Consider the following 11,336-nt stretch of genomic DNA (forward strand, 5'->3'; position numbering starts at 1 on the left):
AAGCATCAAACATTAAAAAAACCAAGATATCCTATATGAGCAACAAACAAACCAATAAATCAATAGAAGCCAACAACAGTTTACAGTTATACCCAAATTAAAATAACTGCCAACCCCAACTAAACATTTAACCCACATCAACCTGACAAAAACAAAACAGAGGAATCAAAACTAGAACGGTTCAAAACATTTTTTTTAAAAAAATAATATTTATTAAGAGTTTAAGAATTACAGAAAGAAGTAAAAAAGAAAAAGAAAAAATAATCAATACAAATCAATACATTACAGTACAGTACACATAAAAAATCAACAGACACAATACATCAAAACAAAAAACAAAAGCAAAAACAATTAAAAACACATCCAATATTTCCATATCTTTATCTTTCATTAACTTGTTTCATCGACCTCCTCACACCTCCCTTTTTTGTATTCTAGTTATTAATTATTTCAGCAAATCATTTCCATCTTTCACTGTTTTCTGTCATTTAATTATCTTAACTTATTTTAACCTTCTCTTACCATTAAAACCCTAAAACTTATTTATACTTAACTCCTTATAACATTTCTACTAAAGCCGTATAATTTCATTCCAACATTTTCCTAGCACTCATTAATTTTACAATATTTCTCTAAATAAATTTTTAAACTTTTTTCCAATCTTCTTCCACTGTCTCTTCTCCCTGGTCTCGGGTTCTGTCAGTCCTTTCTATCAATTCCATATGGTCCATCAACCTGGTGATCTTCTGTCCGAGGCTCTTAACTCTTTTCCATGTCCCTTCTGCAGATCTTCTTCATATTTATACATGCACTTTACTTTATCTTCTGCAGATCTTATTCTTAATTTCCTTCCTTTGGCACTGAGGAGTAGATCTCGGGGAACCTCCAACTTAACAATGTCTTTATTCCTTCTCGACAGGTCAGCCCATTCTCCACAGTCAGAACTAAAGTCCAAAAGATATTTCAGAGCATGTTTCAAAATCCCTCCAAAGCTAAGGGCCCCCACAACTCCAATCTCCCCCTGACCCAAATCCAGATCCCAAAAGCCAGAACATCCCTGAAGATCTGACCAACTTTCCTTCTCCAAACCAAGCAGGACTCCATCCCTCCAAATCTGGCTTTCTCTAGATTCAATCGTAGAAGGCCACAGCTTATATTCATCAAATTGCCTCTGTAAGGCCGGGGCTCTCTCGACTTGAATTACTTGAGATTCGACGACAGCTTTCTCCTTCATCTTCTCCACAGCTTGCCATGTCAAAACAGATTCCTTAATCGATTCCTGAGTAGTTTCTGTATAGGTATTCACTTTTTGTCCCAAATCAGTCATTTTTTGTCCCAAATTGTCAATTTTAATAATCCTCGCATCCGTCTTCTCATGAAGCTGTTCCAATAAAGCACTTGTCTTGCAAAATGCAATCACTAAGGCTTCTTCTGTCAACATTCATGTCAAGGTCAGTCTCTGTTTCTCACGGTCTTTAATCTCTACAGCTAGAAAATTTCCCAGCTCCACTCCTGCAACAGTTTCAAAAGCTCCCTCTAGGGGAAACAATTTTCGTTTGTATCCATCCTTTTAAACGCAGATTCAGCAAGAAAGTTAGTTTCAATTTTCCTTTTTAAGTGCAAAAGGAAACAATGGAAACAATATATTTCTCTTATTTAACTATCTGTCAACATACGTTTATTCACAGTCAATGAACTTTCCCAAAACGTCGATCTTACTGACAGCCCGTTCCCAGGTTCGAAACGGTGGTAATTTATCTTTCTTCACTCTCTCTCCCGCAGGCTTAGACGATCTAAAATTTCCCCCCTCTTCTCCTGCTTCCAAGGGGGGGGTTTAGTGATTTTAACCGATGGAGATTAAATCCTTTACAAAAGGCTTTCCAGGCTTTAGCTTACAACGTCTTTGCTTCAATTTATTTACAAAAGAGGAAGGCGGACTTCCTGTTTGAGACCTTCCCGTTACGATGCCAGCAACAAAGTTAGTTTCAATTTTCCTTTTTAAGTGCAAAAGGAAACAATGGAAACAATATATTTCTCTTATTTAACTATCTGTCAACATACGTTTATTCACAGTCAATGAACTTTCCCAAAACGTCGATCTTACTGACAGCCCGTTCCCAGGTTCGAAACGGTGGCAATTTATCTTTCTTCACTCTCTCTCCTGCAGGCTTAGACGATCTAAATTTTCCCCCCTCTTCTCCTGCTTCCAAGGGGGGGGGGTTAGTGATTTTAACCGATGGAGATTAAATCCTTTACAAAAGGCTTTCCAGGCTTTAGCTTGCAACGTCTTTGCTTCAATTTATTTACAAAAGAGGAAGGCAGACTTCCTGTTTGAGACCTTCCCGTTACGATGCCAAATTAAGATGTTTAAAGATCCAATTTTCCGTTCTACTCACGGGTAGTTGTTTAAAGTCCAATTGTCCACAGGAAAAAGTCAGCGCTCTCCGGTAACAGCAATGCGGCTTCACTCCGTGAAAGAAGCATCAAACATTAAAAAAAAAGATATCCTATATGAGCAACAAACATACCAATAAATCAATAGAAACCAACAACAGTTTACAGTTATACCCAAATTAAAATAACCGCCAACCCCAACTAAACATTTAACCCACATCAACCCGACAAAAACAAAACAGAGAGACCAAAACTAGAATGGTTCAAAACATTTTAAATCATTTTAGCCATTTGCCCCAACCCAAGAGTGCATGCACAAGAAAGTAATATGGGGGGTTTCTAGATCTGAATAACGAATGACCTGACTTCCAGCTTTTGATGATGTTACGTCCTGATGGCACATGTTTGGCGATCCTCTGATACATACTCAGTGCATATATCTTTCCCCCACTATCATATGTGCCTTGTATTATAGTGGGGAGCCTCCTGTACTCATGGGAAGTCAGGGTTCTAGATTGTGTGGTGAGCCTCCACAAGTGCAGGACACTCCCCACTTTGAAGATAAGAACATAGGAAGAGCCATTCTCACAGTGGACCACCAGGTGCTTGTGGGAAGCCTGAAAACAGAACCTGAGTGCAAGTGTATTTTTCCCACCTGAGATGCCCAGCAACTGGCTTTAGGAGGTATATTGCTTCCAACAGAAGAGGCAGAACAAAGTATATCTGAAGGAGCATCTCCACCCCCATCGTTCTACCCGGACACTGAGGTCCATCGCCGAGGGCCTTCTGGTGGTCCCCTCACTGTGAGAAGCCAAATTACAGGGAACCAGGCAGAGGGCCTTCTCGGTAGTGGCGCCCTCCCTGTGGAACGCCCTCCCACCAGATGTCAAAGAGAACAACAACTACCAGACTTTTAGAAGACATCTGAAGGCAGCCCTGTTTAGGGAAGCTTTTAATGTTTGATGTATTACTGTATTTTAATATTTGGTTGGAAGCTGCCCAGAGTGGCTGGGGAAGCCCAGCCAGATGGGTGGGGTATAAATAATAAATTATTATTATTATTATTATTATTATTATTATTATTAGTCACTGTTCACAGTCTTATCCTTTGTGAATTTGTCTAAACCTCCTGTCAAGGCATCCATGTTGGCACAGCCACCAATGCTTCTTCTGGTGTGCAAACAAGTACTTTCTTTTGCACCTTATGGCTTATGTGGGCATATGAAGGACATTTCCTGCCTGAATTTCTCTATTCCACATTTCGAGCCATCCAAGTATGTGACCACCAGCGTATTTCATTTCCGGGAGCCTCTAGCATGGCGAGGCAGGGCCACTGAGTCACCCTCTTGACAGGGGCATTGCTGTCACTTACCTGGACTGCCGGGGCAGCATTTGAGTGAGGTCAGGACTGCACAGGCAGAACCAATCCAGCACTTCCAGGGAATCATGGAATTGTAGAGTTGGAAGAGACCCTGATCTGCTCCAACCCCCTGCAATGCATCTGTTGCCCAACATGGGGTTCAAACCCGTGACCTTGAGACTGAGAGTCTCATGCTGTACTGACTGAACTGTTCCAGCAGTCAAAAATGCCATGAAAGGATGAATCATAGGTGTCAGGAGAGTGACTCTGTGGCACCACCCCTCTCTCGCTTCTGGCTGTAAATGCCACCAGTTGATGATGCAGGCTGTAAACAAGTCCTTCATTCCTCCTGAATTCAGTGCTATCCATTGGATGTGTGGAAAATGTACCTTGAGTCTCTTTCTCCACCTTCAGTCATGCCCCACTCTTTGTGGTCTCCTGCTTTCCTAGAGCCCGAAATGCTGTAGCCTTCCTTTCTTTACAACACGTACACTGACAAAGATCCTGAAATGAAGATCAGATTCTTTCTCCGTTGCCCCCAGACACGCTTCGCATTAGTCGAGGAGAACAGAAGCACCTTAAATTTCCTTTTTGTGCCAAGCTGCTGGGGATACGCAATGAGCAATTTCCTCCAACATATTACCTGTAGGAGCTTGTTCTGAGTGAACTACGTGATGCAGGTTGATAGCAATTTGGTTCCTGGCGATGCTACTTTCAAAAATAATTCAGAGAACGAAGTAGGCTGTCAATAGCTCCCTCTTTCTAATGTACAGACATCTTTATGGAGCTTTAGCTAAGTCTGCTCTGTTCTTCATTTAATTTCCCAACCTTCTTTTTGAACAAATTTGGACGCTGCCTGTTTTTCCCCTAGAAAGTGATATAATGCCATTAATTCCTATTTAATACTATACAGTATTATTACTGTTTAATAGTAAAGCAAGTATTAGCTGGCATTGCAGGCTTAATTGCACAGGTGGGCAACCTGTGTACTTTGGCTCAGTTTCATGCCCTTGGCACTCCTCTGTTTGAAGGTGCCCTCAGATTGAAGCACTGTCTGGTCCAAGTCCATTTTAAAGACAAAGACCCCTAAGTATGGTCAGCACAGACCATACCCTCCAAGTGTCCCTATTTTCCAGGGACAATCCCAGAATTATGGAAGCCTTAATTAAGAAAAGACTCCGGACTTGATCCAGGAATGTCCCTATTTTCCCCAGTGGCACTGCCATCGCCAAGACTGAGGAGAAGGGTGGACCGGTGGTTGTCTACTTTTTAAATAATAATTTTCATTAGTTTTAGATCGAAAGGTTGGCGGTTAGAACCCCCATGACGGAGTGAGCTCCCATTGCTCTGTCCCAGCTTCTGCCAACCTAGCAGTTCAAAAGCACACCAGTGCAAGTAGATAAATAGGTACCACTGTGGTGGGAAGGTAAATGGTGTTTCCATGCGCTCTGCTTTCGTCATTGTGTTCCGTTGTGCCAGAAGCAGTTTAGTCATGCTGGCCATATGACCCAGAAAGCTGTCTGTGGACAAACGCCCGCTCCCTCGGCCTGAAAGCAAGATGAGCGCCACAACCCCATATTCGCCTTTGACTGGACTTAACCGTCCAGAGGTCCTTTACCCCCCTCCCCCCCAGAAGTTTTGGCCTGCAATTCCTATTGTCCCTGACCATTGGCAGTGCAAGCTGGGTCTGATGTGAGCGGGAATCCAACAACATTTGAAGGGGGCATGTGGGCCACTTCTGATGTTGACAAATGAAGATGACGGGCTCTTTCCATCCTGCCCTGCTACTAATCTTCCCAGGAGCAGCTGATTGAACACTCTTGAAAGCAGCAAGCTAAACTATTTTGAACTTTGCTGTGCTCCAGCGCAGCTCTTGGAATATATTTTCTGAAGAAATCTCAAATCCATCCATTCTGTTATACGAGCTCGGAGTTTTCTAGGTCAAAAGCAACCCTTTCTCGGGATGATTACCAAGGTCTGTTTGAAAACGTTCTGCTCTAAAGGTGTTTTTGTGCACTGCGTTCCCAAACGCTTTGCTTTATGCTCTGTGATATAGATCACGAATTCACCTGCAATAAGCTAAGTGCTATTACAGTTTAGCAAACATACAGGATTGGAGCTGTTAAGTACTTAGCGAAATTGCATGTTCTGTATTCCGCCCCTATCCTATGGGCTGAAACCAATCCGAGAGGAAGTCGTTGTGGGCTACGCAAACATTCATAGCGCTTGGTTCCTTGTGCTGTTTTCTTTATTTTGCTATGCCATGGCCTGGTTCAGACAGTTGTATGGAGAAAGTAATTATGAGCAGATGAAACCCAATTGCCAAGCACTACTTCCCAGGAAGGTTTCACTCTATACATTTGTACAAATACATGCAGCATAACGCTATCAGTGGCTACTGGTCCCAATGGCTTGGTTCCACCTACACTGATAGAGGAAGTATGCCTTTGAGTTCCCATTGTTGAGAATTAATAATAATAATAATAATAATAATAATAATAATAATAATAATAATAATAATAATTTATTATTTATACCCCACCCGTCTGGCTGAGTTTCCCCAGCCACTCTGGGCGGCTCCCAATCAAGTGTTAAAAACAATACAGTGTTAAATATTAAAAACTTCCCTGAACAGGACTGCCTTCAGATGTCTTTGTCAGGTAGTTGTTTATCTCTTTGACATCTGATGGGAGGGCGTTCCACAGGGCAGGCATCACTACTGAGAAGGCCCTCTGTCTGGATCCCTGTAACCTCACTTCTCGCAATGAGGGAACTGCCAGAAGGCCCTCGGTGCTGGATCTCAGTGTCCGGGCTGAACGATGGGGGTGGAGACGCTCCTTCAGGTATACAGGACCGAGGCCGTTTAGGGCTTTAAAGGTCAACACCAACACTTTGAATTGTGCTCGGAAACGTACTGGGAGCCAATGCAGATCTCTCAGAACCAGTGTTATGTGGTCCCGGCAGCCACTCCTAGTCACCGATCTAGCTGCTGCATTCTGGATTAATTGCAGTTTCCGGGTCACCTTCGAAGGTAGCCCCAAGTAGAGCACGTTGCAGTAGTCCAAGCGGGAGATAACCAGAGCATGTACCACTCTGGCGAGACTTATAAGATAAGAGAGCGCTGTTCCGCTCAGTTCCCATTTGTGGGCTTCCCACCACAACTGATTGGCCACTCAGAGAGTATACGGGCCTTTGGTCTGTTTCAGTAAGGCTCTCTTCTTAAATTCTTGTGGTGGCAGGTAGACTGGTTTGGGGAAGGGCTGTCATAGACAAGAGGCCACCATTGAGAAGACCCTCTTTCCAGTTGTTACTACCTCATTTAGGATGGAAGGGGGCACCTAGAGCATCTGAAGATGATCTGAGTGCATGAAGAAGAAGAAGAAGAAGAAGAAGAAGAAGAAGAAGAGTTTGGATTTGATATCCCACCTTTCACTCCCTTTAAGGAGTCTCAAAGCGGCTAACATTCTCCTTTCCCTTCCTCCCCCACAACAAACACTCTGTGAGGTGAGTGGGGCTGAGAGACTTCAGAGAAGTGTGACTAGCCCAAGGTCACGCAGCAGCTGCATGTGGAGGAGCGGGGAAGCGAACCCGGTTCCCCAGATTACGAGACTACCGCTCTTAACCACTACACCACACTGGCTCTTGGTGGAAGCACAAGCACATCCTCCTGGTGGCTGGGTGCCAAGCCTCATAGGTCTTGAAAGCAGCATTTTGAATTGTGTGCATAAAAGGGTGTGGTAGCCAGTGAAGCAGCGTAATACATTTTAAATGGTTAGCTCCAGATAATTTTTATTTCTTAAAAATAAGCAAGGAATATCCGGTGTTACGTTAGAGGGGATGCCAGGAAACAGGGAATTATGTTCACATGTGGTGGGGGTGTAAATATGCAAAATAAATATGAAAAATGGCAAAGGTTGTTTAAGGAGATAACAGAAATCACTGGGTTAAAGCTGACCGAGAGTCCAGAGGTAGCGTTATTATCAAATTACGATGGGGTGGAAGGTTTGCAGGCTGTGAAGGACTTGCTCACAAATTTATTACAAACAAGCAACCATACCCATGGCCAACCCCAACCTCTCTCACCACCAAAAGAACACCAGCGAATAGCAAAGAGAACCTGCACAAGCAACACTGACACAAAACCCCCCACATACATTAAGCAAAATAAAAACATCGCCACCCGACCCCACCCCCACTCACCATTTCTCCCCTCCACCTCTTTCCCCCTTTTCTTCCTAATGTAACACTAATGTCTCAACAAATGAAACTGATCTGTAGAATATGTAACTTGAAAAAGGAGACATTGCACATACTTTTGTAAACCAAGAAATCTTTAATAAAAAGAAAGAAAGAAATTTATTGACAGCTGCAGGAATTATGATAGCGAGGAAGTGGAAGGGGCAAGCAGAATATAAAATTGAAGAATGGTATAAAGAGGTGCGGGATATAGGTATTAATGATAAATTAACATGTGCCATTAAGGTAAGATGGGGAATATGCAGGAGAAATGATTTTGAGAAGATATGGAGGGTGTTTGTAGAATTTGTACTGTTAAAACGGAAAGGGGTAAACTACTGCAAGAGGTGTTGAAATTTTGGAAAGTTGGATAGTTACAATGGAATGGTCTTGGTGGTGGGGTGCACATTTTTATTCTTATTTATTATTATTACGTTGTCAAAATAAAATATATATATTTTAAAAAGAGTAAAAAAAAGAAACACCATCCACTCGTAAAATATCAAGGTAGTTATGTTGTGAACCAGCTCCAGTTTCAAAGGCAGCCCCATGTACAATACATGATACATAGCAGTCAAAAATCAGATGATACCAGGGCATGGATAAGGGTGGTTAGGCTTTTGCTGTCTAAGGCCGGCTACAGTTTGCACACCATACTGTGGATGTGAAATGGACTTTGAAATATACTTGGAGTCGAGAGTGGATTTCATGCTCTTTATTCAGCTCATAGTGGTGAGGAGGAATGGAAGTTCCCCCAGAATGTCTGCTTTATATACATTATTTACACAATGGGCCCCACGTGATTGGCTAATTCTGGGATTCACCTGTAGACCAATCAGGTTGCGGATTCACTTCCACCTGGAGCTGGATTGGGTGGCTCCTGCGAACCAATCAGACTGCTGCATTCTGAATCCTATTGTTCTAGGACCAATCAGACTGCTGCATTCTGAATCCTATTGTTCTAGGACCAATCAGACTGCTGCATTTTGGATCCTATTCAACTCAGTACGTAACAGACTTCTGGACACCAAGACTGCCTGAGCCTCCAATGTCCAAAGTAGGCCTAGGAACAAGACTTCCAGACCGTAATCCTAATCCTTCATTTAAACAGATGAACCATAAACCCAGAGAAACCTAGCCTGGCCAGGACTGAGGTTCATTTTATTGGCCCTCAATATTGCATTACTGCATCCAAGGACTTCCACCACCTTAGCTGAGTTGGGGGTAACACAGAAACAGTGCTGAGTATCACAAGCATATTGATAACGCTGCAGCTTTTAACTGTGATAAATAAATGGCAGGAAGCAGTGAGGCCAAGTGTTTAATGTAGAGCCAAGTGTTGTAGAGACATATCATGACCCAGAAGGCTGAACCCTGTTTTCATTTATTCGAATTCTCTGGATTCCTGCTTTTATATGCTTTTATATTAGTTTGGTGTTTTACGTTTGTTTTAATGACATTGTTTATTGTATTCATGTTGGACATCACTCAGAGATTTTTAAAATATCAAGTGCTTTAAAATAACAAAATTGAAAAAATAATAATGAAGTAATGTCAGTTCCTCTCTATTCTTCTCTATGCTGCAGTTGTCCTTTGCGGATGAAAGAGCATAGGAGAATTTGCTGCGTTTTATGACTGGGTGGAAGAGTTTTTCTCCATCTCTTGCCTGACTTAATGTGCCTTAGGGCATCTTCTGAAAGACTGACACCTTTTAGGAGTGAGTACCTGTGTCAGGAAGTGTTTGCCACGCTGGTGGCATCCTGATTTGATGTTACTAATGTTTGTTCGGAGTCGTGACAAAAAGCAGCAGCTGGACCCCCCCCCCGACAGCTCAAACTCACATTTCTCATCTTTGCTGGTAACAAAAATTCTGAATTGGTGTTGGGTCTCCCTTTCCGTTTCTCACTCCTCTCTCAAACCATACGATGGGCTTAACTCTGGTGGCCTGTGCTGAATCTGTAGGGATATTTCTTTAATTTTCAAGTATGCTATTTGTTCTGCCACTTTCTCTGAGAAACAGAACTGTTTTCACCCCTCCTAATGCAGGAACCTGAATCAAACAAGTGCTTCACACAGAGAAGACTGGTCCTTCCTGTGGTTGGTCTCAACCGGAAAAAGGGAAGACAGAATGCAGCATGGAGGAAGGGAGAAGAACAGAAGGAGAAAAGGAAGGAATATTTATTCCTCTTTGTCCTGCAACTTCTCTTCCCGCACCATGATTTGTTCTCCTCACACAAAAATGCAACCAAAAAAGACTGTATAGCAATGACCACTCACTGTCCCCCGAACTACAATTGTGTCAACCATATTAAAAATACAGTGGTACCTCAGGTTACATACGCTTCAGGTTAAATATGCTTCAGGTTACAGACTCCGCTAACCCAGAAATAGTACCTCGGGTTAAGAACTTTGCTTCAGGATGAGAACAGAAATCGTGCTCCAGCGGCAGCAGGAGGCCCCATTAGCTAAAGTGGTGCTTCAGGTTAAGGACAGTTTCAGGTTAAGAACGGACCTCCGGAACGAATTAAGTACTTAACCAGAGGTACTACTGTAATTATTAAATATTTCTTGCCTTTCATGCCAAAGCTCTGGTGCTTTTTCCATAAGCACTTTTAATTTCATTAATATTGAATGATTCCTCCTGCCGCCCCGTTATTTTCTTACGTGGTTTTTCTATACACAAAGCTTTTCCTCAGATGTCCTGCAGTGGCATATTGAACATCTCCAGACTTTTAAGCTGGAGAATGCAATAGTCATGAACTATTCTTAATATTTATATAATTCTCCCTGTACAGATGTAAGCCTGGACCAACATTTGCTCTTTTGTGTCATTATAACTGCTATTTGCCTTTTTTTTTTGTTCTTGGCATTTATTGCTCTCTATCACATTAGCTTTCATAATCCCTTTCTCTTTGTTTAAAACAATCTCATGGCTTTTGCACCTGCCGGTGCTGCTGCTTTGTAATTTATTTGCTTTGCTTGAGAGATGGAAGTGGAGGCAGCATCATGTCTCAGCGTTAAAAGAAATGCAATCATTTCATTTATGTGCATATTTCCAGATTACCCTCATCTTCCTAGTGGAGGTTAGGCCATTTGAACAAACGGGGCACTGCTCCCCGATCTCTGTCTGCCCTCAGCCAGCCACCGCCCCCCCCCAGCCACCGCCAACCTGCCTTCCTGATTTCCTTACAACCAGCTCAGAGGGTGCCACTGTCCATCAGATTCCTCTTCCTTTAGTCTGCATACAGTGTGCTCATACCACCGGTTTATGAAGCTGTGTACACACAACATTCACCACAATCTACTTCTATCTGGTGGTTTCTGGAGAAATGCTGCATTTTGAGCG

This window comes from Podarcis bocagei, assembly GCF_964188305.1.
Source record: "Podarcis bocagei genome assembly, chromosome: 3".
Lineage (NCBI taxonomy): Eukaryota > Metazoa > Chordata > Lepidosauria > Squamata > Lacertidae > Podarcis > Podarcis bocagei.